Genomic DNA, 27,858 nt, shown 5'->3' with positions numbered 1-27,858 from the left:
AGCTGACAAACAGCAAGGAGGCCGGTGTCTCTGGACACTGGTAGAGTGCGAGTGGGGAGGGGAAGGAAGGTCTGAAGGATTTTAAATACCAAAGAGATTTTACCTTTTATCCTGGAAGCAATAGGGTGTCACTGGGGTTTTATTGAATAGAGGGTAGGGATAGGAGACAAGGTCAGACTTGAACGTTAGAAAAATCACACTGAAGCCTGAGATGAAAATGTTGGAGTACGGAAAGACTTGTGGCAGGCAAACAAACCAGCATCCTACTATAATTGTCTAGGTATTAGGAGATGAAGGCCTGCATCAGGTTGGTGGCAGCATTAGAGAAGAGACGAATGAGTATTCAAGAGCTGTTGTGAAAGTAAAAGTAATACTGTTGCTAAATAAACTGGGGGGGGGGTTGTTTGTTTTGTTTTTTTAAGTGTTGGATGGTGTACAAGTGGCCCATTTCACTCCAATCCCAAGTATGATCCACTGGATTGATCTGAGTCAGTTCTGGCCAACAACACACCCATTTAGTAAACTTTAAAATGGTTAGATTTCTTCTCTGGCTCTTCTTTCCTCCAGAAGGAAAACATATGACTCTCTCTGGTACCTCCCATAAATGACAGGGAAGGTGTCCTTCCCCTAGGCTAACAGAAATGTGGTCATGCATGATCCTACATAGCAACCAGCACTTGTGCTGGTCTAGATGATATTGAAACTAGATCTCAGAGGGCTAGCTGTCACTTCCTATTTTTATTTCTTTCCCAGGCATAAGTATGCAGATCGTGATTCTGAGATGGACACTGCAAGCCTTGGAAACAACTTCCTTCATCCTGCCCTCACAGCAAGCTGCCATACAGGAAGTGGTCCCTAAAGCACCTCTTGGAAAAGAAGACAAATGCCAACAGGCATTTATCCTGTGCCTGGCTCACTAGAAGATATGGTCTTTGAGAGAGGCAGAACAAAGCTGAGTCAGAGGTGAAATGCAGCCCCACGGGCACAGAGCCAAGATGGCAGAGTAGAAACAGGACTTCTGGGTGGCTCCTGCTTCCACCTCCTCCAATACATGTAAAAAATGACTAAACAAAGCTACAGAACCCACAAAGTGTCAGAGAGAAACTAACCTCCCACTGAAGACAACCCAGCAGGCTGTCAGGAAGGGGCCATTGCAACTCTCTCGTAGCAGAGCCCAGCCCTACATGAGCCCAAAGTTTTAGCCTCGGGGATACCATGACCAGCCAACAGCTGGAGGGACTTTGGGAGAGTGAATCACCAGCAACTGTGGTAGTTTCCAGAATTGTCAACCCATAGATGCTAAGGACAAAGTGAGAGGTAAGTGTGAACTTTGGGAACAGGGAGGCCGGGAGTGTGGTCCAGCTTCTGCCCCCTGGAGGGAGAAGTGGCTGGGGCATGGTGGCCTTGCTGCCACTGCTTCAGAGCTCCTGGCCTGCAGATTGTAGGGGGACTATGCAACCAGTCTGAGGGGTAATCACTATTGCTTTAACCAAGCAGTATATGGATTGCAGTCTAGGGTGGAGGTCCTGGGGTGCATGACCAGTAAGCCAGAGCATGTGGAGGCTTCAGAGAGGGCAGCCAACTAATATTTCCAGCAGCTGAGAAAAACCCAGTGATTTGGGGCAAAGCTATCCCCTGTGGAAGCAGAGTTCTACTATGGCAAAAAACTCAAAAATTAAGTAATTGAGTGGCAACATGAGCAAGCAAAGGAAGCAAAACAAGCACAGCAATCTGACTTTAGACTCCTATTTTGGGGACAAAAAAGATCAAAGCATGGAACAGCAGGAAGACAATGAAGTCAGAACTCCTGCACCAAAAGCTTCCAAGAAAAATATGAATTGGTTACAGGCCATGGAGGAGCTCAAAAAGGATTTTGAAAACCAAATAAGAGAAGTGGAGGAAAAATTTGGAAGAGAAATGAGAATGATGCAAGAAAATCATGAAAAGAGAGTCAACAACCTGACTGAAGACAATAACACCTTAAAAAATAGACTAACTCAAATGGCAAAGGAGTCTCAAAAAGGCAATGAGAAGAATGCCTTAAAAAAACAAATTTGCCAGATGCAAAAAGAATCTCAAAAGCTCAATGAGGAGAATCATTGCTTCAGAATTAGATTGGAGCAAATGGAAGCTAATGACTTTATGAGAAATCAAGATGCTGTTAAACAGATCCAAACAAATGAAAGAATAGAAGGCAATGTGAAATATCTCATGGGAAAAACCACTGACCTGGAAAATAGATCCAGGAGAGATCATCTAAAACTTTTGGACTACCTGAAAGCCATGATCAAAGTAAGAACCTAGAAATCATCCTCTAGGAAGTTCTCAAAGAAAACTTCCCTGATGTTTTAGAACCAGAGGGCAAAATAGAGGTTGAAAAATCCACCAATCACCTCCTGGAAAAGATCCCAAAAAGAAAACTCCTAGGAATATTATAGCCAGGTTCCAGAGTTCCCAGATTAAGGAGAGAATATTACAAGCAGCCAGGAAGAAACAATATGAATATTGTGGAAACACAATCAGGATAACACAGGATCTGGCAGCTTCCACATTGAGGGATCAAAGGGCTTGGAATATGATATTCCGGAGGTCAAAGGAGCTGGGATTAAAACCAAGAATCACCTACCCAGCAAAATTTAGTATCATGTTTCAGGAAAAAATATGGTCATTCAATGGAATAGAGGACTTTCAAACTTTCATGATGAAAACACCAGAGTTGAATGGAAAATTTGACATTCAGGTACAAGAGAAGCATGAGAAGGTAAACAGGGAAAAGAAATCATAAGGAACTTATCAAAGTTGAACTATTTACATTCCTTTTTTTTTTAAGCAATCGGGGTTAAGTAACTTGCTCAAGGTTACACAGCCAGTTATTTCTGGGTGTGGTACTGAGTGTCTGAGCCCGGGATTCGATCTCCAAGTCGTCCCAACACTGGAGCCGGTACTCTTACTTGCTGAGCCACCTGGCCGCCCCTACTATTTACATTCCTACATGGAAAAATGAACATTGTAACTTATGAAACTTTTCTCAGTATGAGAATAGTTGTAAGAGAATATAAATGTGTGTGTGTATACATATACATACACATATATGTATACATACATATATATGTCTATATAGGAGGATATATGGGTGTATGGATACATATGTGAGTGCATGTATATATGTGTACAGGTATACATAGACAGAGGGCACAGGACTAATTGAATAGGAAGGGATGATACTTAAAAGGTGAAATTGAGAGGTGAGAAAGGAATATAATGAGAAGAGATGGGGAGAGACAGAATGGGGTTAATTATCTCATACAGAAGAGGCAAGGGAAAAACTGTTACAATTGAGGGGAAGAACAGGAAGGCAAAAGGGAATGAGTCAATCTTACTCTCATTGAATTTGGCTTAGGGAGGGAATGGCATACACACTAAATAAGGTATCTTGCCCTATAGGAGAGTAGGGGGGAAAGGGATGAGAGGGGGATGATGGAGGGGAAGGAAGGTTGGGGGGAAGGAAGTTGGAAGCGCACACTTTTGAAAAGGGACAGGGTCAAAGTAGAGAATAGAACAAGTGGGGGGCGGGATAGGATGGAGGGAAATATAGTCAGTCTCACAATATATCCACTATGGAAATGTTTTGCATAGCTACACATGTACAACCTGTATTGTATTGCTTATCTTCCCAGTAAGTGTGGTTGACAATGGAGGAAGGGAAAGAATCTGGAATTCAAAATTTTAAAATCAAATATTATATATATTTACATGCAACTGGGAAATAAGATATACAGGCACTGGGGCATAGAGATCCATCTCGCCCTACTAGAAAGTCAGGGGGGGATGGGAGAGGATATAGGAGAGAGCAGATTGGGGGAGGGGGAATTCAGTGGGATTGCTGTTTTGGGGTGATGTGTAGGGGAAAATGGGGAGAAAATTTGTAACTCAAAATCTTGTGGAAATGAATGATATAAACTAAAATAAACATAAAATTTAATTTTAAAAAAATGCAGCTCCACAAAATGATTCATGTTGTAACATTTTAAGTATCAACCGCTCAGAAGAGTGGAACAATATTTATAATTTACTGATGTTTGTTGAAATCTGTGGCATTGTACTCATGTTCTTTTATGTCACATATTTCTTCTGTGTGGAAGAAATAAATATCTGTTCTTAAACCTGCTACATATTATATATTGAGTGCCTTTCTGTTCTCCTCCCCTTTGGGGAGACTAGCTATGTGACCCTGGGCAAGCCTGCTTGCCTCCCTTTCCTCATCTGTAAAGTGAGCTGGAGAAAGAAATGGCAAACCACTCCAGTATCTTTGTCAAGAAAGCCCCAAATGGGGTCACAACGAGTCTGACATGACTGAAATGATCAAACAAAAACAAAATAATTCTTTGGGTCTAATCATTCCACCAATTCTAAATCCACCTCATAATGGTCAGGTCTAGACAGAGGATAACAATACCAGTAGCAACCAGGGTCTAATGAAAGGCAAAGAAGTGCTTTCCTATTTTCTAATTTAATTTTAAATTTGTTTCTCTTGGCGCGCATTTGTTTTTTCTACTTCCTACCTCCTTACCCCCACAAAAAGAAAAAAGAAAAACAAAACCCTTTTAACAAATATGTGCAATCAAGCACAACGATTTTCCACATTGGCTATGTCAAAAAATGTTTTTCATTCTGTGTATTTAACTCACATACCCCACCGCAGGAAGTATGCGTTCTTCATCGTTGATCCTCTAGAATCATAACTGATTGATGCAGTGATCTTTCGAAGTTTGTCTTTACAGTGTTGTTGTTTTGTGTAAACTGTGCTCCTGGCTTTGTTGTTATTGTGTTATTTTAGTCATGTCCAACTCTTTGTGACCTCATTTGGGTTTTCTTGGCAAAAGTACTAGAGTAGTTTGCCATTTCCTTCTCCAGCTCATTTTACAGGTGAGCAAATAGGGTCAAGTGACTTGCCCAAGGTCACAGTGGTAGTAAATGTCTGAGACTGGATCTGAACTCATGTTTTCCTGATTCCAAGTCCAGTGCTCTATCCACTATGCCATCTGTAAAGCCAAGCATGAGCAGCTTTCCAGAGGACTGCTGCTGTGAACAGCTCTAAGGTTCTGTTCACACTTTTTTTTTTCTTTTGGGAGGGCAATTGGGGTTAAGTAACTTGCCCAAGGTTACATGGCTAATTTTTGTGTTAAGTGTCTGAGGCCGGATTTGAACTCAGGTCCTCCTGACTCCATGGCCGGCTGGTACTGTACTGACCGCACCACCTAGCCACTGCTAAGGTTCTGATTACATAGTATAGTGAGCTCTCTATTTATTCAGCAGTAAATTAAAGCAAAACATTCACAGAAACCAAAGTACAGCATTCACAATGTTATAATATGACAACTTATCACTAAAGTTGCCACATAGTTTTCACCAAAGTGGCCACATAGTTTTAAGCAAAAGATATCATTCAGTAAGTCCTTAACTCAATCATCCTTAAGGAGCAAGCCTCCTTAAGGGACACAAAGTACAAAGGTCAAAGTTCTCCACCCCTAAGTCACAGTAAATCATGATCTTCTCAGAAAGCATTAAGTACACAAGGAGAGATCTTTTCATCTTGACTCAAAGCTGGCTCTCAGATTCCATGGTTCCTCTTCCACGGGTCCAGATCTTGCCTGAATCTACCCAGCTGTCACCTGGATTCAAAGGTAGGCAGCTCCCAGCTCCTTGACCAGCTCCTCATCCAGTTCCTTGTCCAGTTCTATATTGAAGCTCACAGTGTCCAGTCCACCTCAAGTCCTTCACAGTTTCTGTTCCTGGGAAGACAAAGTTTAACAGAGCCAAAACAACATTTATTCACATCGCCGGCACCATCATCAATTCACTGTCTGCCTGCAAAATAAGCACAGACCCACAAACAAGGTCTGAGAACGCAACACAAATCATCAGTACAGTCCCAGGACCTCCAAATCCCTCCTCCAGGGCTTCCAGTAAGGTCCCAGGGCTTCTATACAAAGTATCACAAACAAAAAATCAACACAAACACAACAGACAGAGTACCTGGCCACCACAAAGTTCTCCTTCTCAATTTTGCTACCACAAGTGTTCTCTTGTCAATTCTTCTCTCTCCCAACTTGGGCTTCTCCTTATATATGGTCATTAGCTCCTCCCTGTTGCATCAGCAAGTTCCTCCCACTGTGGGGTTCACAAGTTCTGTTTCTTCACAAAGGCTAGATATAATCATGGGCACGGCTTAAAAGAAACTTGGACTCAAACAAAATGTTAAATACTTAAGTAGCTGAAACAAAGCACTGAGTACTTCTTTGCTTGCCATTACACCATCCAGCTACACTTTCCTGGTTTTTCTCTATATCAACTCAAATAAATTTTCCCCAGTTTCTCTGAAACTGTCCCTTTCATCATTTCTTAAAGGAATTGCTTTTCAAAATTAATATAAGGAGTGGCTGCTTTATAGAGCTAGCAGCTCCTGAAGCCTAAAGATCACTTAATCTGACCACCCTTTGGTACCTGCCAAAGGCTCTGCTCAGCCTGGTCCTTATGTACAAAGACATTCAAAAATACATCATGTGAGTTCAGGAAGAGAGATTTCTGAATGAACTGCTCTGTGTCTTTCTGGTCCTTCTTCTGGCCCCATTTAAAAAGGCAAACTTAAGAGGTGACTTGATAAATGAGGATTATCAACCAGGTTCTCCAGAACCCAAAGAATCCAATAAGCATCAGAGTTCCCTTTTTGGCATGAGGGAGTAACAGGAACTTAGAATGTACAACATCTGGACTCATCTGTGCTCTTCCTATTCGGTGTATTCCCCAAAATGTAAATAAAGAATTGGACCCTGGATTTTTCTAGAGTTTATATCTCCCAATTTTTGTCTCTCATATAAGCCAGCCTAGGGCTTCTGCCTCCATGACCTCATTCCATCCTCAGTAATGGACATCAGTATTCCCAGGACAGAGGCAGGTTTTTTGTTTTGTTTTCTTCTTAGGTCTCTGCCCACCAAACTGTAGCAATAGGGAAGGAGATTGAACCGACTCTGAAAAAGGATGGTGAAGGCATATTGAACTCTTTACTAGGTAAAAGGAAATTGTCACTGACTTTTCTCAGTTATGGTAATAGAGAAAAAGAAATTGGCAAAATTAACCATCCACTCAGCTAGGTCCTGAATTCAGCCACAGGTTTAGCAAATAATCATCATAAATTTATTCAGCTCCCAATCATCTACTATAAATGGCCAGCTTCATCTTCCAAACCTATCGGGTTATATTATTAAACATTTTTTATTATTATTATGAACCTGACAAACATCAACAAATCTGAACATTTCCATATGTAAAGAACAAAAAAAGCATTATATATAAATCTATGAATCTTATTGTATAAACTGGTTTTGCAGGGAAGTATTTTGAATTTTTTAAATTATATACTAAATTCAGCATGTTAGACAGTAAGTCAATAGACATTATTACATGCCAGGCATGTGCAGGAGATGCAGAGAAACGCAAAAACAAGGTCCTGCCCTTAAGCTCATGTTGCTTTTGTTCTGTGTTGTCATCCTTACTTTATTTTTTAAACTGAATCCTTTTCTTTTTTTTAATTAACAAGCACTTTTTAAAAATTGTGTTCATTCCACGTCTTCCTCCATTGATCAAAATTTAAAAACGAACCAGAAATAATAAAATCCTCAATACAAAACTGCACAGTCCAGCAAAAAAAATGTCAATGTTATCCATGTCTGAAAATGAATGTTTCTCTCTGCATTTCAAGTTCATCAACTCTTTGTAAGGAGGTGAGTGGCATGTTTCATATTCATTCTTTTGGACCAAGGATGATGGTGTTGATCAGAGGTTTTTTACATCAGATATTTTTTAGATTTTTTAGATTTTCTTCTCTTTCTAAAAAAAATTTAGTTTTGTTTTTAGATTTCTTGTCTTGCTGAGTCATTTTTTTTCTCTCTGACCAATTATAATTTTTAAGAGTATTCCATTTTTTTTTGAGGAAGGTTTTCTACCATCTGTTCTAGGGTTATTCTTTCCTCCCTGGCAATTCTATTCTGTATTTTATTTCATTTCTTTTCCTGCAGTCCCAATGTCCAGGACATTTTTTTTTCTCTGAGGTTAATCTGGACTTGTGTACAATCACTCTTTTCTTTGAGGTTTGTCGTCAGGTTATCTCTCAAACAGCATGTTTCCTCATGGTGTTCAGAGTGTTGCTTGATTTGCTCATTGGGAACTGGTCTGGGGTCAAGTATCACAGCTGAAAGGTAGACAGAACCTGTTTGGTTCTGAGTATAGGGTGTCAGACTAAGTGTCACTTTCGAGGGGTTCTACAGCTGTTCCATTGCTGATCCTTGTCTGGGGTGCCCTTTTTTCACTGGACTCCAGGAGCTCACTCTCTTGCAGGCTTTGATAGGGTCCTTCTTCCTCTTTCCCCATACCAAATCATGTTTTGTCAAGTCCATGATAGGCCCTGCTACTATCTTTCTCCCACAACTGGGCTTGGGCTACCTTGCTAGGCCATGGTGGGACCTCTCTGGAATGCCGAGGCTTCTCTTTCTCTAGAGTTGGACTCAGGCCGTCAGTCACACAGGACTTGGGGAAGGCTCAGACTGGGCTCAGGTGCCATTTGGCTCAGGCAGGGAGTAATGGGCCAGACCTGCCCAGAACACCCCACAATTGTTCTTCAGCCATGGAGGATCTGTTTCTAGACACATATGACTCATTGTTAAAGCACAAAGAGTCCTTTTATTGACCGAGGACCAAAAGAGCTGATGACTCAGTCAATGTGCAAAAGGGAGTGGTCTGCACCTTCACCCTCTCTGTGTGACAACTATTTCAAGTTGCTCACTGAGGGTCTGGATGGGGGAAAAGGGAGATTTTTTTTTTATTTCAGCCCCCTGACTTCCATGTGTCCACAATACATGGCATTAAAAGCATATGTAAAACTTTCATTTTTTAGGTGAGTCTGAGAAGGGGTTGTATGTGGGTTCTTTCCTTATCTTAGGCTGATAAATATCCATCCCAAGATGGATTTGTTTAGCAATGGGCATGACCTTGTAAGTTTTAGAAACTCTGGCTCCCATCAGGTTGGACTTGGCTGACAGCAGGGAAAGGTACTACATCTGAGAAGATGTCTACCAACAAGATGACTGGTCCAAGCCTGGCTGTTTTACCAACAGACATGTACCAGGAGTTGTCTGAGAAGGGCAGAAATGGGGCAAAATGTAAGACGATTAATTAATTATCCTGTAGCCTGCTTTTTTGTTCTTAGAAGATTTAAGCATCTAGCTCCTAGTAGATTGTAACAGTAGTAATACATTTTACAAATCAAATTGGGTAATGGCTGAATGAAGGACAGTGTATGCATGTAATGGAATATTATGGTGGTGTGATGAAATCTACAGTTTCACAGAAACCTGAGAAGATTTGTATTGACCAATGAAGATCAAAATGATCAAAATCAGAACAAAGTATACTATAACAGCAACACTGTAAAAATTAACATCTGAGAAACTCTAGTCAGTGTGATGACCAACCATGCTTCCAGAGGTTCAGTGACGAAGAATGCAATCCGCTTCCCAAAGGAGATACAGAAGTAAGCGGGATACACATTTCTGGACATGGCTAATGAGGGGAATTGTTTTTGCTTGACTATTCATATTGTTACAAGAATATGTTTTTCTTTTCTTTTATTCCCCGGAGGGAATAGGGTGAAGAGAAAATTAATGTTTGTTCATTTTAAAAAATAAAATTTAATTTTATAAAATTGATACTGAATAGTTTTAAGTTGTCAAGATGCATGCGTGTCTCATGTTTAACATTTTTTTGTGCAAGGACACGTCCCATCCCTGATTCACGCTATACATTATGCTCCCCTTTTTTGGGAAACCTTAGATATGAGTCAGGATGGGGGTTCAGAAAGGAGATCCCAACCCAATTCAGAAAAAGAGTCCTCTAGGAACAGCACAAGGGAAAAAAAGAGAAAAGGGAAAGCGTCCAACCTCCCTGGGCCCAGCAGCCATTTTAATACTAAAGGCTTATTTATCTAATAAGCATTTATTAAGCACCTACTATATGCCAAGCACCACGCTAACTGCTGAGAATACAAAGAGAAAGCAAGGTCATTCTTCCCTAGAGGGGTTACCATCCTGTTGGAGGAAAGAAATATACAGAAGCACAAAATATATACAAATATAACAGCTGCCCCACGAGGATCTTTATTCTCATTTTATAAATAAGGAAACTTAAGTTCAGAGAGGTGAACTGAATTGCCCCTGGTCACTAACTGGTTTGCTAATTAGCGCCTAAGTCAGGATCTGAACTCAGTTCTTCTTGACTCCATATATCCACTATGCTGACTCTTTCTACTTACTACCCTCTTTCTTAAGTATCTCAGGGCAGGGACTGAATCTTACGGCTAGCACAAAGTGTAGTGAGCAGGTCTCTTCTGTTGCTCTGGGTATAATGTCTTGCCCAGGTAAGACTCTGGTACCTTATGTAATGGAAGTCTTATTTCCTGGTTTGATACATTCTTGAAATGGTTTTTGATAAGCATACAACAAATAATGGCCCTAGAGGAAGTCTGGATAAGAGCAACTAAAATGAACCAAGGAAAGGGGAAGTGTCAGGTCAGACTAAAAATGATTAGAACTCTGGTAAAAGTGATAACAACTGAGACCTAGGGAATGGATCCTGTTTACTAAACACTTTGAGCTTGAAAAGTACCTTCTTCACAGCAACCTTTCAAGGTAGATTGTTTTACACATTTTATAGATGTGGAAATTATGGTTCAAAAAGGTGAAATCACTTGTCTACATTCACAAAGCTACTAAAGGCTCACACTGGACCATCTGATTCCAAGACTAAGGTTCTTAGTTACTAACTGATATCTAAGTAGCACGCCAGGGCTTGCACGGCATTTTACACAAGTTATCTCAGGGCTGCTGGTGCTTTGGAAAGCCTGGCCTGGCCACTTACTAGACACAGGCAAATCACCACTTCTCTGGGTCTCACGTTTCTCGTGAGGAGAAACACAATGAAGGAACTGAACTAGATGACCTCGAAGGGCCCTTCTATCTCTCAGTCTGTGAGCTTGGGAACATGAGTCTCACAACTGCACTGTGCAATAGATGTCATGGGTGTCTTTAGATCCAGACGGGTTCACGTAGGCCTATTTCACAAGCTCTTGGATTCTGGGGAGGGGAAGGAATGCCACGTTCGTTAGTTCTGAGACCATCACTGCTCCGTCCCTGGGGTTTGACTTTAAAGAATCGTAGGATCGTAGAATTTAGAGCTGCCAAGGACCTCAAAGTTTGCCTGCTCCAACCAGCTCATTTTATAGATGAGGAAACTAAAGTCCGGAAAAAGGAAAGATAGAATGAAAAGTCCTATAAGGATTTAAAACCAGGTCCTACTGTCAATCCAGTGGTGTTGTTTTAAAAACCAGCTCTATAGAGCACCAGCCCTGGAGTCAGGAGGACCTGAGTTCAAATCTGGTTTCGGACACTTCACACTTACTAGCCGTGTGACCTTGGGCAAGTCACTTAACCCCAATTGCCCTGCCCTTCCCCCTCCAAAAAGCAAAAATAAAATAAAAACCAACTCTATCTATGTGTCTTCTCTATGACAGCTAGGTGGCACAGTAAAGAAAGTGTTGAGCCTGAGTTCAAATTTTACTTTAGACATTTTCTAGCTATCTGACTCTGGGCAAGTCACTTAACTTCTGTCTGTCAGTTTCTTCAACTGTAAAATGGGGATTATAATAGCACTTTCCTCCAAGGGTTGTGAGGATCAAATGAGATAATTGTCAAGCCCTTAGCACAGTGCCTGGCATAAATGCTTGTTTCCTTCCTTTCTTCATTCCTACATCACAGCCATTTCCAGATCCATCTCCTCACCTTTTATTATTAATTGAACCTTTAATTGAACCTTTCTATGAAACTAATTAAAAACAGTCAAGTGAAACTCGATGGCATAATGACCTCACCTGCAGGGTTTAGAACATTCAGCTCCCATGTTGCCTCATGTCTCTATGAAAGACTCGTATTTCTCTGAGACCAAGGTTAGTTATGCCCATTGACTTGTTCCAGATCCTGGGTTTTGGTCAGCTTTGCCTAAACAGAAGTAAGGGAAAGATGAGGTTTGATTCTTAGCTTCTCTAATCCGAGCATTTTCATGCTGCTTCTTCATCTCTTATTTTGCACCTTCCCTAACTTGTTCCCAAGAATTTGGATGTAATTAACAGTGAACTAGTCATGCTGCAGCCCCATCACCAGGTTTCTTCTGGTCCTGTTGCTTCGTTGTGACACAGATCTACATATTCCTCTTTTTCCTTAACTTTAGAAGGAGGGAGGAGCATGGGGGGGGGGGGAAGCAGTGTTTGGATTATGTAACAAATCAACCTTGGCTCTCAGCATAATTTAGGAAGCAGTTCAGAGCAGTTTTTGCAGGGCTGGGGAACCTGAGGCCTCAAGAACACATGTGGCCTTCTAAGTCCTCAAGTGCAGCCCTAGAATTCAATCAAAGGGCTGTACTTGAGGACCTAGAGGGCCACAAGTGTCCTCGAGGCTGCAGGTTCTCCATAGAGGCCTGAGACCTGAGAGGAGTAAAGGGCTGCAAGAGGTTCCTAAAAGAGGTATGGGGGAGATATGGCCAGGTGTCCTTGGGCTGATAGTTACCTGCCCAAGGTGCTCATGGTAGGAGAGCCTCATTTCCCCTTCCAGCAGGGAAAAAAATCATAAAATTAAATTATGATCCAGTTGTTCAAATATTTATATTTTAGTGGGTGATGGAATCTAATAGGAAGTTTGTGCAAAGAGGCAACCTGGGATAGTGGATAAAATGTTGGGTTTGGAGTCAGAAAGATCTGGTTCAAATCTCATCTCTTACACTGCCTAATTTTGTGTACACCAGGGCCCCATCAGGAATATTCTCCCTCCCCCTCCTATCATTTCACCTGCCCCATAACAATTCTGGGGATCCCACTGCTTGAAGTCAGGGTTCTAAGGTCAAAGGTTCTCTTTTGCCAGCCTCTGCCAAGAACTTGCCAAGCCTCATACTCCCAAGGCAAAAAAAAATTGGAGATTTTAGCAAATAATTGTTTGATTTGGTTCAATCCCAAAGGAAAATTTAACTCATGTTGGCTCTGCAGGCAAACCTAGGCAAACAGAAACACTGCCCTCCATCTTGGTGGCCAAATACTATTTGCTTGCTTTGTCAGGGAAACTAGTCAAGCATTTTTAGCTTTCAGTTATCTCCTTGGAGGTTTTGTACAGTATCTGGAGTATCATCATCATTATTATTAATTGCTATTTTGGACATGACTGGCAATTTCGTTGGTATAGGGACCTCTCAGTGAAGAAATTCTCTCCAACAAAGTTGATCTGCAATTGTCTTGCAACCCATATTCCTGGAGAGTTTCCTGGGGGCATCGAGAGGTTCAGTTCCCTACCCAGGGTCACATATGGTTCTGTGTCAGAGACAGGACTTGAAATCAAGTCTCTCTGATTCGAAGGCTGGTTTTCTCTGCACTACAACAGGAAGCCTACCATTGTTATTGTCAATCATAATCCCTCACCATCTGCAGACTAGCTCCCTCCCACCACTTGGAAGCATTGCGGGACCCTCACTCCTCCTGTCTCATCTTACGATTTGGGGGTGTAAGTTTTCTTCAGAAGAAACACTACTGGAAAGCTGATCATAGTACTGGACCATACCTCCTTCGTCACTCCCTGCTTCCTCTTGATTCTACCCGGAAGCCTTTGCAGGAGAGCAGCATAGGAATTAGTCACTTGGCCATCCAGGAAAGCAGCCATTCCACCATGTTTGCTGCTCCAAACCTGTTGTTGAACAGTGGGACCCTTCAGAATCAATAGACTCAGAGTCATAAGATTTTTTTTCACATTTATCTATTTTTAATTTATGAAATAAACATTTCATAACATAAAAAGATGATTGCACATGAAATTGCAGATCTATTATATACAACTTGCTATTCCTTTTAAACATATAATAAAGTTATCATGTAAATTTCTTTTTCTCTTCCCTCTCCCCTAGAGATGGCTACCATTAGACACAAATATATGTGTGTGTGTGTATATATATAAACATATAAAATTATCATATACATACTCTATTTATCAGTCCTTTCTCTGGCTGTAAATAAGTCTTCCTTCATATATCCTTTAGAGTTAATTTGGATATTTATAACAGTCAAAATGACTTATTCACCCAAAGTTATTCTTTTTTTTTTTTGAGGGGAAAAGGCAAGGCAATTGAGGTTAAGTGACTTGCCCAAAGTCACACAGCTAGTAAGTGTGATCAAGTGTCTGAGACTGATTTGAACTCAGGTCCTCCTGACTTCCAGGGCTGGTGCTCTATTCACTGTGACACCTAGCTGCCCCTCAAAGTTGCTCTTAAAACAATATTGCTGTTACTGTATATGATATTCTCTTAATTTTGTTCATTTTGCTTTTCATTGTTTGGTACAAGTATTTCCATGCTTTTCTAAGATCATATCAGCTCATCATTTCTTATAGCCCAGTAATATACCATCACAACCATATACCACAACCTGTTCAGCCATTCTCCGATTGATGGGTACCCCTGCAATTTCCAGTTATTTGCCACCACAAAGAGAGCTGCTATAAACATTTTTTAAACATATAGGCATATAGGTTCTTTTCCTCTAATCATCTTTGGAAATAGACCAAGTAGTGGTATTGCTGAAGAGCCATAAGATCTTAGTTCAAGTCCCAGTTTGTAGCGGGGTGACCTTAGACAACTGACTTGACTTTTCTATGCCTTGTTTTTCTCTGTGGTAGAATGAAGATAATGTCATTTGCATTGTGTCCATACTTATCAGATTACTGTGGCAAAAGTACACCACCAAAGGGGGTAGTAGGGACCAGATCTGGGATTCCATTGGCGTTGGGACCTCCCAGGGGAGGAAATGTAGGTCAGGACCTTCTCAGCAACTTTGAGTCTCAAGAGTTTCCCAAGGGCACTGAGAGGCCCAGGATCACAGAGCCAGAAAGTGTCAAGCAAGACTTGAACCCAGATCTTCCTTTCTTTGAGTCACACTTTCTGTCTCACTTCTATCCTATCTCTACATTTCCTCACTTTAGGAAGCTCTAGAAATGTGAATTATTGAGTTATTTCTCTAGTCCACAACATTGTCTCCCCTGCGAGGTGAATAGAGAAGTGGTTTAGCACTATGGAGTCAGAGGACCTGGACTGAAGGTCTGGTTCCAACACTAAGTAACCTTGACAGAGAAGCTTAACCACTCTGAACCTTGATTTCCTCATCTGAAAAATAAATGTAATAAATATTTATTGTATTTTATGTCTATGATAAATATGAATGAAATTGTGGCATTACAGATAGAGTGCTGGCCTCAAAGCCAAGAAGACCTGAGTTCAAATCCTGTCTCTGATACACACTGGTTGGGTGATCCTGGACAAGTCATTTAACTTCTCAGTGCTCTAGATTCTAAATTATAGCAGAAATGTTGACCTGCAATGGTAGAGAGACTTTTGTCACTGGGAATGCCCTATATCAAAGCTATCCCAAGTCCAGTCCCTCTTCCTATAATAAATATGTCTGAAAAATAAATTCAACAATTAGTAACCTATTCATTGATCCATATATTTAGCAAACGTTAAGCAAGACTCCTCCACCCCTGTAACAGCAAGCACCCCAAGCGTCCTCAGGGTTTGCTGCCACAAAGGTTCTTGGATCTGCTTTGATAAAGGAAAGCAACTCAAAATGGGTTAACAAGCTTACTTTAATCAGTCAGACATATATCGTTTACCTTGTTCAGGGGAAAAAGGTCAGCTCCCGGAACTTCAAAGTATACAGGCAGAATTATCAAGACAGAAACAGATCAAGTAGACAGATTTCAAACTGTCCAACCATTACATCTATACCCAGTCAACATCTGGGTTTCAACATCTGGGTTTTTTCAAAGCCGGGGGGCTCAGGACAACAGCTTCCCAGAATCCATATCAAATCACAGAACACTTCTCAAAGTGAGCCCCAAAACAAAGTTATATAACCTTGTCCTGGCTCAGAGAATGTAACAACCTTTTGGACCCACTGGCCAATCAAAAAGTATCTACTGAAAAACAAGCCTCCCACCCCAGGCTCCACGTGTACTTTAGCCTAGGGGCAGGGAAGATCTTTAAAATTTACATTCCCATTACAACCCCTCAAGACATATTCCTACACCTTTCTTCTCTTTCTCCACCAGATTCATGGAAAGTCTGTCTACACCCATTGCCTTTATTTCTTTCCTCTCATTCTCTTCCCACACCTGGGCTTCCCTGGGGCATGAGGAGTGTTAACCTCTCCCACAGACTAGGGGATAGGGACAAGGTAACAATGAGAAAGAGGTGTGCTCTACTCTAAACCAGGCCTGGGGAAATATCTGGTGACCATTACTGGGAACGGCATGTCAGCCAGCACCTGGGACTCCATTTGGGCAGAGCTCCATCTGACTTCATCACTCAACTGAAGCTGCTCTATCCAAAGTTGTCGATAATCTCTTTTTTTTTTTTGGAGGGCAGTTGGTGTTAAGTGACTTGCCCAAGGTCACATGGCTAGTTTTTGTGTTAAGTGTTTGAGGTCAGATCTGAACCCAGGTCCTCCTGATTCCAGGGTTGGTGCTCTATTCACTGCACTACCTCGCCTCCCCATAAATTCTTGTTTCAGCACTCAGTCAGATTCTTTTTTTTTTTTGCTTTTTGGAGGGCAATTGGGGTTAAGTGAATTGCCCAAGGTCACACAGCTAGTTTTTGTGTTAAGTGTTTGAGGCCGGATTTGAACTCAGCTCCTCCTGACTCCAGGGCCGGTGATGTATTCACTGCTCCACTAGCTGCCCCTCAATAATCTCTTAACTGGCAGATTGGATGGAGTTTCTCAATCCTTCTTCCTCTTTTTATCATTGGACATTGTTGACCACCCACCCTCCTGGATACTCTCTCTTCTCTGGGTCTTTTTTGGGGGGAGGGGGAGAAGGTAGGGTAATTGGGGTTACGTGACTTGCCCAAGGTCACACAGCTAGTTTTTGTGTTACGTGTCTGAGGCTGGATTTGAACTCAGGTCCTCCTGACTCCAAAGCCGGTGCTCTATTCACTGCACCACTTAGCCACCCCCTCTGGGTCTTTTTCACCCTAATTCTCTATCTAACCATTTATCCTCAGTCTCCTTTACCAGATCCTCATCCATATCACAACCCCTAAGTCAAGTGAAGTCAGTCAAGTTGAAAGCTTTACTAAGTGCCTACTATGTTCCAGGAACAATGTTGAGCTCTAAGAATGCAAAGAAAGGTCAAAAGAATCCCTGAGCTCAAGGAGCTCCCATTCTAATGGGGGAGATGACACGCTGACAGCTATGTATACAGAAAATATATGAAGGGTTGGAGAAAATCTCAGAAGGAAGGCATTAGCATCAAGGGGGATCTAGAAAAACCTTTGAGCAGGTGAGATTTTAACTGTTTTGAATGAAGCCAGAAGGCAGGAACGGGGAGGGACAGTGAAAAGACCCAAAGTAAGGAAATAGCAAATTGTGGGAGAAACAGAAGGTGGTCTGTGTCACTGGATCACAGAGTACATGGAGGTGGGCGAGGTGTGAGAAGACTGGAAAGGTAAGATGGGGAGAGGTTATGAAGGGCTTTATAAGTCAAACAGAGGATATCATATCTAATCCTGGAATACTAGGGAGCTATCAAAGTTTGTTGAATGGGTGAGGAGGGATAATGACATGGTCAGATTTATGCTTTCGGAAAATCTCTTTGATAGCTGAGTGGAGGATAGACTGGAGTGGGGAGAGATGAGGCAGAGAGACCAAGGATAAGGTTATTGCAATAGTGTGGGCATGAGATGAGGTCCTATACCACAGTGGTTACAGAGGCAGAGCAGAGAAAGGAACATACTATGGATGTAGAAAGGTAGAAATGACAGAACTTGAATACTGACTGAATATGGGGGAGTGGAGGAAAAAGGAGAGGAGGAGGGGAGAGAGAGTGAGCGTGCCTGGGCGATTGGCAGGATAGTGACACCCTTAACAGTAATGAAGAAGTTAGGAAGAGGAGAGGGTTTGGGGATGTAAAAGTAGATAGAAAGACTGCTTTCTTAAATTGAATGAAATTGAATGAAAGTATTGGGATGTAAACCTATCTTTGGTAGGCTCCCCCGGAAAGTATCTTTAGTACAATTATAGTTGCAGAAAAAAATCAATCCCAAGTGCTTGATCCATTTCTGGTAGTTCCATGTGTCCACCAGGTGTGACCCACAGTCAAGAAGGCCCACCTCCCAAAGGGGGTCTGATTCTGGGCTCACACTGACCCAAATTCATCTTGTGCAGGGCTGGCTTGACTGCAGAGAAGAGGATTCGGCTTCTGTCTCTCTCCCTGTCTCTATCTCTCTCTATCTCTGTCTCTCTTTGTCTTTCTGGCTCTGGCTCTGTCTCTGTCTGTCTATCTCTCTCTCTCTTTCTCTCCCTCTCATACTGTTTGCCCCCACCCCAGAGTAATTTTGGAGAAATCTCTAAAACATTTATATATGGCTCAAGTCTAGAGCATGCCTGAGAGGTGGGTAACTAGGTCCCTTCTAGAAAATTCACTAAATATATGATAGAGGTCTCGGGTCAAGGATAGCTGTTTTTTCCACAGAAAATACTTGAAACTCAAAAGATTCACAGATCCTCTTTCATGCAAACAGAAAAACACAAAATAGCAACCCATCATACTATATATATATATAAATATAAATATATATATATTGCCTTTTGGAGGGCAATTGGGGTTAAGTAACTTGCCCAAGGTTACACAGCTAGTTTTTTTGTGTGGGTGTGAAGTGTCTGAGGCCGGAACCAAACTCCTGACTCCTGACTCCAGGCCAGCGCTTTACTCACTGCGCCACCTAGCCACCCCAATACTTATATTTTCAAAGAGGATAAAAATAACTTGATAGGACCATTGACAGTTGGAAGTGTTATTGATTCATCAATAACATCAGAGGTTCTCAAAGTGTGATCTGGAGACACCTGGGAGTCCTTGAGACCCCTTTCTGGAGGTCCATGAACTGAAAACTATTTTCATAATAATACCAAAATATTTTAATTTCTAAAATACAGTATCAATATGTGTGTGTGTGTGTGTGTGTGTGTGTGTGTGTGTGTGTGTAACCCACAGAAACAAAAGTCTTTGAGAAGGAGGAGGTCATTAATAATTTAAGAGTTATAAAGTTGTCCTAAGACTAAAAGGTTTGAGAACCGCTGCTCTAGGGTGTTTGAGCTTCCTAATGTTTGAAGAATAGTGAGAAGACCTGTTTTGTTTTGTATTGTTTTAAATAAGGAAAAACACTTATCATGGGCAAAAAAATCAAGACAGGAGCTCTAAAGACTAGGGGAAAAGGTAATGTTTACCAAAGAAACTCACTTTTTCACTTGATACTATACCAAAATGTTATCAAGGCAAGCCTGTAAGACCTAAACACCTTCAGCAGACTGTGATACATCCACCAAAAAATGTTTTGGGGATTTTAACTTACAGGGGCCTAGAGTACTATAATACTATAAGAAATAATAAAATGAATGGTTTCAAAGAAACTTGGGAAAACTTTCATGAACTAATGCAGAGTAAAGTGAGCAAAACCAGAGAATAATGTATACAATGATAACATTATACAAACAAATTTCAGAGATTTAGGAAATCTTTTAAGCATAATGGTCAACCATGCTTCCAGAGGACTCATGATGAAGCAATCTACCCATCTCTTAATAGAGAAATGAAGGGGTGAAAATTAAGACTTTTTTTAACATAACCAATGCAGAAATGTGTTTTGTTTAACTATATATGTTTGTAACAAGGATTTCACTTTTTTATTTCTTTCTCAGTTGGGGGGAAAGAAGAGAGTGGTGAGAAGGAAAGAAGGCAATTTTTTGCTGATTAAAAATTTAAATAAAAAAATGTGCTTGGGGAAAATGGGCTGTTCTTCCAAAGGTAAAGTTTATCCAATTTATTTATTATTCAATGAGATAAAGTGTGGTTTCATGATGAATTAAAGAAAGGGTCAAAATTTAGTGAAGTCAATTCCAAATTGGAGAAATCAAATGATTGAAGCAAAAAGAGGATATATTACATATTAAAATCTTTTTTATAAAGGTATAGCATAAAATGGATGACCTTGTCTTCTATGTCTGGCTAAGCTCTGAGTGTTTCAGTTTCCTTCATGGCCATTGGAACAAATTGTTCTCATCCATCCATTCCACCACAGGAAGTTTTCACATTCTCTTAATAGGCATTCCCCTGACTTATTGATGGGTTTGAGGCTTGCTGAGGTTGCCCTCAACCTGGTTTAGCCTGTCTTCCCAGATGGTTTTACTGGGGTGTGGTCAGTGCATGTGCTATAGCTTCTTGAAGTCACAGGTGAGAAAGCACAGTTATGTGACAATGAATAGAGAGTCAGGGCTGGAGTTAGGAAGATCTGAGTTCAAATCTGACCTCAGACTATTTCTAACTGTGTGACCCTGGGCAAGTCACTTAACCCTATTTACCTCAATTTCCTCATCTGTAAAATGAGCTAGAGAAGGAAATGGCAAACTACTTCAGCATCTTTGCTAAGAAAATCCCAAATGGGGTCACAAAGAGGCAGATAGGACCAAACAGCAACATAAAATGGGGATAATAGCCCCTATCTCCCAGAGTTGTGAAGATTGAATGATAATACACTTAACTATGGATATATTGGATCTGGATCTGCCCACTAGTAGAATATGAGCCCCTTTAAGGACAGGTAATAAGTAACTCCTATTTTATATGTAGACTGTTTCAAAATAGGTAAAAGATTACAAGTATCAAATAATGCATGAACTATGATTTTGATCCCTGATTTACATGAAGATAAGGCTGAATAAAGGAGATTGTGGATCTATATATTTTTTAAATTTTATTTATTTATTTACTTTTAGTTTACAACATTCAGTTCCACAAATCCCATGAATTCCAAATTTTCTCCCCCTCCCTCTCCCTCCCCTCCCCTCTATGGTGGCATGCAATCCGATATAGGTTTTACAAATATCTTCACATTAAACATTAGTCAAGTTGTAAAGAAGAATTATAACCAATCGAATGAACACGAGAAAGAGGGAACAAAACACAGCACAAAAGAGAGAGAACAAGTAGCTTGCTTCCATCTGCATTCAGACTCTGCAGCTCTTTCTCTGGATGTGGACAGTCTTTTCCGCTTAAGACCTTTGTACTTGTCCTACAGCCTTGCATTGCTGAGAGGAGCCCAGCCTCTCGAATTCGTCATCTCAGATACAATGTGTCTGTAATTGGGTACAACTGAACCAGGAGAACATTGTGGTTCTGTATCTTTAGTGAATACTCGGATAGTGGGATGGTTCTGTCATCTTATTCATATGGATAGTCTTGCCAAAAATAAAGATCACACCCCATTCTGCTAGATTCTGGTCTGTTTCCTTCCCTACCTGGAGCCCACCCAACATAATAATAGCTAACTTTTACATAGCGTTTACTATGTGTCAGACACAGTGCTAAGCACTCTACAAATATCTCATTTGATCCTCACACCCACCCTGGGAGATAGGTGAAAATTCTCCAGATTCCCATTTTCCAGATGAGGAACCTGAGGCAAAAGAGGCTAAGTGACTTGCCCAGAGGCATACAGTTCATGAGTGTCTGAATTTGAACTGAGGTCTTCCTGACCTGCATTCTCTCCACTGAGCTACCTGTTTGTTGGAGCAGTCTTTATTTTTCTCATGACTGAAATATTCCCAGCAGAGCAGACAGATCATCTATTGATTATCCTTCCATCTTACCACATCACCAACCCATCTCCTTTGGGGTTCATAAATGTATTTTTTCAAAACAAAATTATCATATCTAATTGAATCTGTGGTTTTTACATTACCTTCATATTCATATACATTTGTGCGTGTGTATGTGTGTGTGTGTGTGTGTATGTATCTCTGACCAGGCAGGGGAAGGTGAAGGATACACACACACACACACACACACACACACACACACACACAAAAGGTTTGTAGGCACATTTTCTCAATTCTTCTCTGGGGTCAAGATGGTTCATTATAATTATTCTCATTTAAAATTTACATAAATTAATTTGGTGACATCCCAATCTTTTATTGATTATGAATAAAAACATAATTTATGAAAACATGAGTGAAAATAAAGAATAAGATCTTACATAAATTCATATCATTTTTAAAAGCAAAAAAAAATTAATAGACACTAATTTGATCCATACCTCCTTCCAAGGTCATCTGAAGTTCTATTTCAGTCAGTGAGTCCAACAATAAGCATTTATTAAATGCTTAGTATGTGCCAAGCACTGTGCTAAGTGCAAAGTATACAAAGAAAAGCAAAAACATGGTCCCTACCCTCAAGGAACTTACATTCTGATGGAGAAGACATTGTGTGAAGGAAGACTGGTATATTCATAGAATCCCTCTGATGGAGAAACTTGGGAACCTACTACCAAGAAATTAATAATGGAAATGCCTTGGAAAGACTGTGGACTCTACATGGACCTTCTGTAATTGATTTCAAGCTGCAGAGACATTCAAAAGGTCTTAGTCAGCCTCCATCATCTCTCTTGCCTCATTTTCTTTACTTGTCTCTAGTAATTTGACTCCTTGGCAGACAGTGTATTGTGGGAGACAAAGACAACACTGTGAAGTCTATGTGGCCCTGAGAAATAGACCTCCATTCTTAGCCCCTTCTGTTCATTCTTTTCCATTCTAAGTGAAGGGACTGGACCCTCTGATCTTGGGAGTTTTGAAGGTCAGGAGGGCATCCTGGCCAGAATCCAGATTTTGCAGCTAGTGAAGCATCAAAGCAAGAGGACAGCTTTGGGGTCATTTGCTCAAGACCATCAAGCCATGTGCTCCACAATACCAACATCAGTGTGCGTGTTCTTGATCTCATTCCCTCCCATCTCTCCTTGTTGGTTACCTCCTGTCTAATTCTCAGGCTCTTCCTATCTTCTTCTCTGATGTTTAGGATACGGCTAGGCATCTCCCTTACTTAACATTTATTTTTCACTTTACTGCCCTCTCGAGCAATCCTCCTGTATCTTCTCATTTTCATGGAAAAACTTGAAGAAAAAAATGCCTACACTTGTTGCCTCCACTTCATCAGCTCTCACATACATCTCCAACTTTAGCTGAAACATCTCTTCAAAGTTCCCCCATTTGACTGTAAGCTCCTTGAGGGCAGGGACTGTCTTTGTTTTCATTTGTATTTCCAGAATTTAGCACAGTGCCAAGAACTTAGTAAGTGCTTAATAAATGTTTATTGACCAACTGACCAATAATCTCTTAATTACCAAATCTGATTCTCTTTTCTCAGTCTTCAGGCTCTTAACCTTTCTGCAACATTGGACATTGTTGAGTCTATCCTCTGCTCAATGTTTTCTCTTCTAAGGAGATTTTGTTTTTAGTTATTTTTCCACTTGTCTTGCTCTTCCTTCTGTCTCCTTTGCTAGTTCATTATCCATATACTGCCTTCTAATTGTGGGTGAACCCCAAGGTTTCCTCCAGGGTTTCCAGGTCTCTCCTCTCCTCCCTATGATGGAATATATATTCTTATAATATAAGAAGCCAGGAAGAAACAATGTGAATATTGTGGAAACACAATCAGGATAACCCAGGATCTGGCAGCTTCTACACTGAGGGATCGAAGGGCCTGGAATGTGATATTCCGGAGGTCCAAGGAGCTGGGATTAAAACCAAGAGTCACCTACCCAGCAAAACTGAGCATCATGTTTCAGGGAAAAATATGGTCCTTCAGTGGAATAGAGGACTTTCAAGCATTCTTGCTGAAAAAAACAGAGTTGAAGAGAAAATTTGACATTGAGATACAAGAAGCAAGAGAAGCACGAGAAGCTAAACAGGGAAAAGAAATCATAAGGGACTTATCCAAGTTGAACTATTACCATTCCTACATGGAAAAACAATCATTGTAACTGATGAAACTTTTCTCAGTAGTTGAAGGAAATAGAAATATATATATATATATATATATATATATATGCACATATATATGTCTATATAGGAGGGGATATGGCCACATGAATACATATGTGAATGTGTGTATATATTTACAGGTATGCATAGATAGAGGGCACAGGACCAATTTAACAGGCAGGGATCATACTTAAAAGGTGAAATTAAGAGGTGAGAGAGGAATATAATGAGAGGAGATGGGGAGAGAAAGAATGGGGTAAACTATCTCATATAGAAGAGGCAAGGGAAAATGGTTACAATGGAGGGGAAGAATAGGAAGGCAAAAGGGAATGAATGGGTCGACCTTATTCCCATTGAATTTGGCTTGAGGAGGGAATGAAATACATACTAAATGGGGTATCTCACCCTCTGGGAGAGTAGGGGGGGAAGGGGATGAGAGGCAGATGATGGAAGGGAGGGCAGGCTGGGGGGGAGGGAAGTTGGAAGCACCCACTTTTGAAAAGGGACAGGATCAAAGAAGAGAATAGAACAAGTGGGAGGTGGGATAGGAGGGAGGGAAATATAGTCAGTCTTTTACAATATATCTACTATGTTATTGTTTTGCATTAGCCACACATGTACAACCCATACTGAACTGCTTATCTTCCCAGTAAGGGTGGGTGACAAGGGAGGAAGTGAAAGAATCTGGAATTTAAAGTTTTAAAATCAAATGTTTAAATATATATATTATTATTAATACTATTTTACATGTAATTGGGAAATAAGATATACAGGCACTGGGGCATAGAGATCCACTGGAAAAGTCGAAAGGGGTATAGGAGAAAATATGGGTGAGAGCAGATTGGAGGAGGGGATATCCAGTGGGATCACTATTTTGGAGTGGTGGGTAGGGGAAAAATGGGGAGAAAATTTGTAACTCAAAATCTGGCGGAAATGAATGATGTAAATCAGAAGTTATTAAAGCATTTGAAAAAAATATATATATCTCCCTCAACACTCAACACCATGCTCTATGCACAGGTACTTAAGTGTTCATTGAATTGATTGACCCTTGATCCAGATGACTGACCCCTTTTCCCATATCCTGACCTCTGTTCACTATGTCCTCCTGAAGCCTGCATCCTTGCCTGGGCCTCTGATGGCCTGTATGCTACATGGAATATGCACTTGCTCTGGTCATTCCATTCCTGTGATCTAGAATCTTGCCTCTGCAGCTATTTGTAGACTCTAGCTAGCCTTGGCCTCCATTATTGCTGTGGCTTTTGCTTTTAACTACTCTCTGGTACTATCTCCAAATTTCTGCCTTCTCGCCACATTCTACCTTAGGCTAGCATGAATCACAATGATACATTACATGTTCTATATTGGACAAATTCCATGCCAAAACCCGAACCTGGGAATCCCCAAGCTAGTCTCATTTTTGATAAAGATATTTGTCAAGGGGCACAACCCAGAGCAGACTCCTTCACCCCAGTCTTGTCTCTGGGAGAGACATTGTCACTAATGACAAGAGTTCTCTAGGCGAGGAACAGAGGCAATGTGGTCTGGTAGAAAGAGTACTGTCTTTGGAGTCAGAGATTCTAGGTTCATATGGCTCTGGGTGACCTGTGTCACCTTGAACTTTAAAAGTCCGAGGACCTGTAGGCCCCCAACTGAAACAACAAGGGAGTTGTACTGCATGACCTCTGAGGTCCCTTCCAGCTCCGGATCTCTAACATCTGCACAAACACTCCCTCTCAATAAGAACTCGTTTGACCTTAGGTTTGATCTTTTCTAAAGTGAGAAGCAAGAAGACTGGATGGCTTATGAGGTCCCTTCAAGTTCTAATATTTTGTGATTCTACAAGGAGGTCACCAGTCCCACCTCCCACTCCCAGTCTATCTCTCCTTCTGAGAGCTTATTTTAAACAGTGGGGAGTTTGAAGCTTGTCTCAGAGGCCCAGGACATCTGATGGAGCCACATGTGTTTCCATTTGGGTAAGGATGTTGTAGGAAGCGTCCCTCATAAAACATGAAATTATTATAAATGGGATCATGAAAACTAAGTGGAAAGGGAACTGATGTCACTGGTTTCTCCAGGGCTTTTTATGAGGAGCTTCTGCTAACACTCATAAACATCTCCTAAAAGAGTAGGGACTGTTAGAGCATCTGCCTATGCTGAGTTCCCTGACATGCTCAGTTTTCAGCCAGATGAAAACCCTCTTGAAGAGCAGGGTCAAACTTCTATCTGGTGCCGAGGACGTCACTCCTGAAGCTACGGTGGGTTTCAAAGAGGAAAGGATTCATAACTGAGAACCCTTTCCTTTGCAGCAGTCACAAAGGAATTGGAAGTTGGATTGAAACAGGTAAGTAGCAGAAAGAAGTGTGATGGCAAAGTCTGTAGAAGTGTGTTCTCATAAGGAGAAAATGTAGAGCCTCTGCTTGGAGCCCCCAGATAGGGGGCACCCCAATGGGAATTCAAGAGTGCAGAAGCCATCTTCTGGGAAACAGAACTTCTCTCTGTCACTGCCCCTCCTGCTCCCCCATCCCTGTCAAAGTTCTTCACTCCCTGAAACTAGAATCGATCCCATGGCCTGTGCCTGGCTGCCGTGATTTCCCCTCTGATTCTGTGTTAGCTGGGCTGCCAATATCGGCTAATAAAGGAGCTCTCTGGCTAATAGAGATGTTCCTTGACAAAGCAGTTGAAGGTCTTTGCCACAAGCCATGTTTACCATCATGTGCAGGGTTTGATTCTATAACATGATGACATAGTAGTATGGTGTAGTAAAGGACAGAGCTAGGTTTTGAGCCTAAAAACCTGACTTTGAAACTGGGTTTTGCCTGTGTGAATGGGCAGCATGGTACGCCCAAAAAAGTGCCAGATGTGTCGAAAATTAGAGGACTGATTTCACATCCTGACTTAGTCTAAATGATATTGCCAATTCACCTAACCTCTCAATGCTTCAGTTTCTTATCTGTAAAATGAAGGGATCAGACTAGTTGGCTTCAAAGGTCCCTTTCAGCTCCAATTCTATGGTCCTAAGTAACTTACCATCTCTGAGCCACCATTTCTTCATCTGTAAAATGGGAATATTGAGAAGGCTGCAAGTGGGAAAATCACAGCATTAGGAATTCAGAGGCCTGATTTCTAGTCGACTCTGCTGCTGACTAGCTGTGTGATCTTGGGCAAGCTGTTGCCTCTCTGAGCCTTGGGTTCCTCTTTTGTAAAAGGATTGGGTTGGACCAGAGGACACCGAAGAGCCCTTCCAGCTCATCTTGTGACATCTTATGTTCTGGTCTCATTGCTCCAACAGTCCCATCAAGAAGGACTGAGTGAGAAGGGCTGAGGTATCAAAAGGATACCTTTTGTTCACACTGGGCTGGACTGCAGAGAAACAGCCCAAGAGAACTGATGGTGTTCCCATGCTATCAATTCACCACTTACCCAGAAGACACTGACCTCTTTGTGAAGGGGAGAAACCTAACTACAATCTCCAAAGTCTTCAGACCTTCACTTCCTCATTCCTAACAGTTCTAGACATTACTCATTCAGCCAATCTGTCATAGTAAGTAGAGTGGGGAACTTCAAATTTGATCACAAATGTAAATTCCACCTTAGAAACTTACTAGTTAAGTAGCCATTGGTGAGTCACTCAAAGTCTCAGTTTTATCACCTATAAAATGGGGATAATATTACAAGTGCCTACCTCAAAGGGGGGAGGTCACAAAGTTATTTTTCAAATCTTTAAATACTATATAAATTTTAATTATTATTATCATTACCCTAAAGTTAAATTTGACAGTAGAAATGGTCCCTAGAGCAAGAGTCTCATACAACATTCAATCTTAGAGGAAAAGAAAGGAAATTGATTGGGG

This window comes from Petaurus breviceps, unplaced genomic scaffold (genome assembly GCF_028583685.1).
Source record: "Petaurus breviceps papuanus isolate PSGF00001 unplaced genomic scaffold, PetGlider_PUasm1.0 189, whole genome shotgun sequence".
Lineage (NCBI taxonomy): Eukaryota > Metazoa > Chordata > Mammalia > Diprotodontia > Petauridae > Petaurus > Petaurus breviceps.
This window is presented reverse-complemented; position numbering follows the sequence as displayed.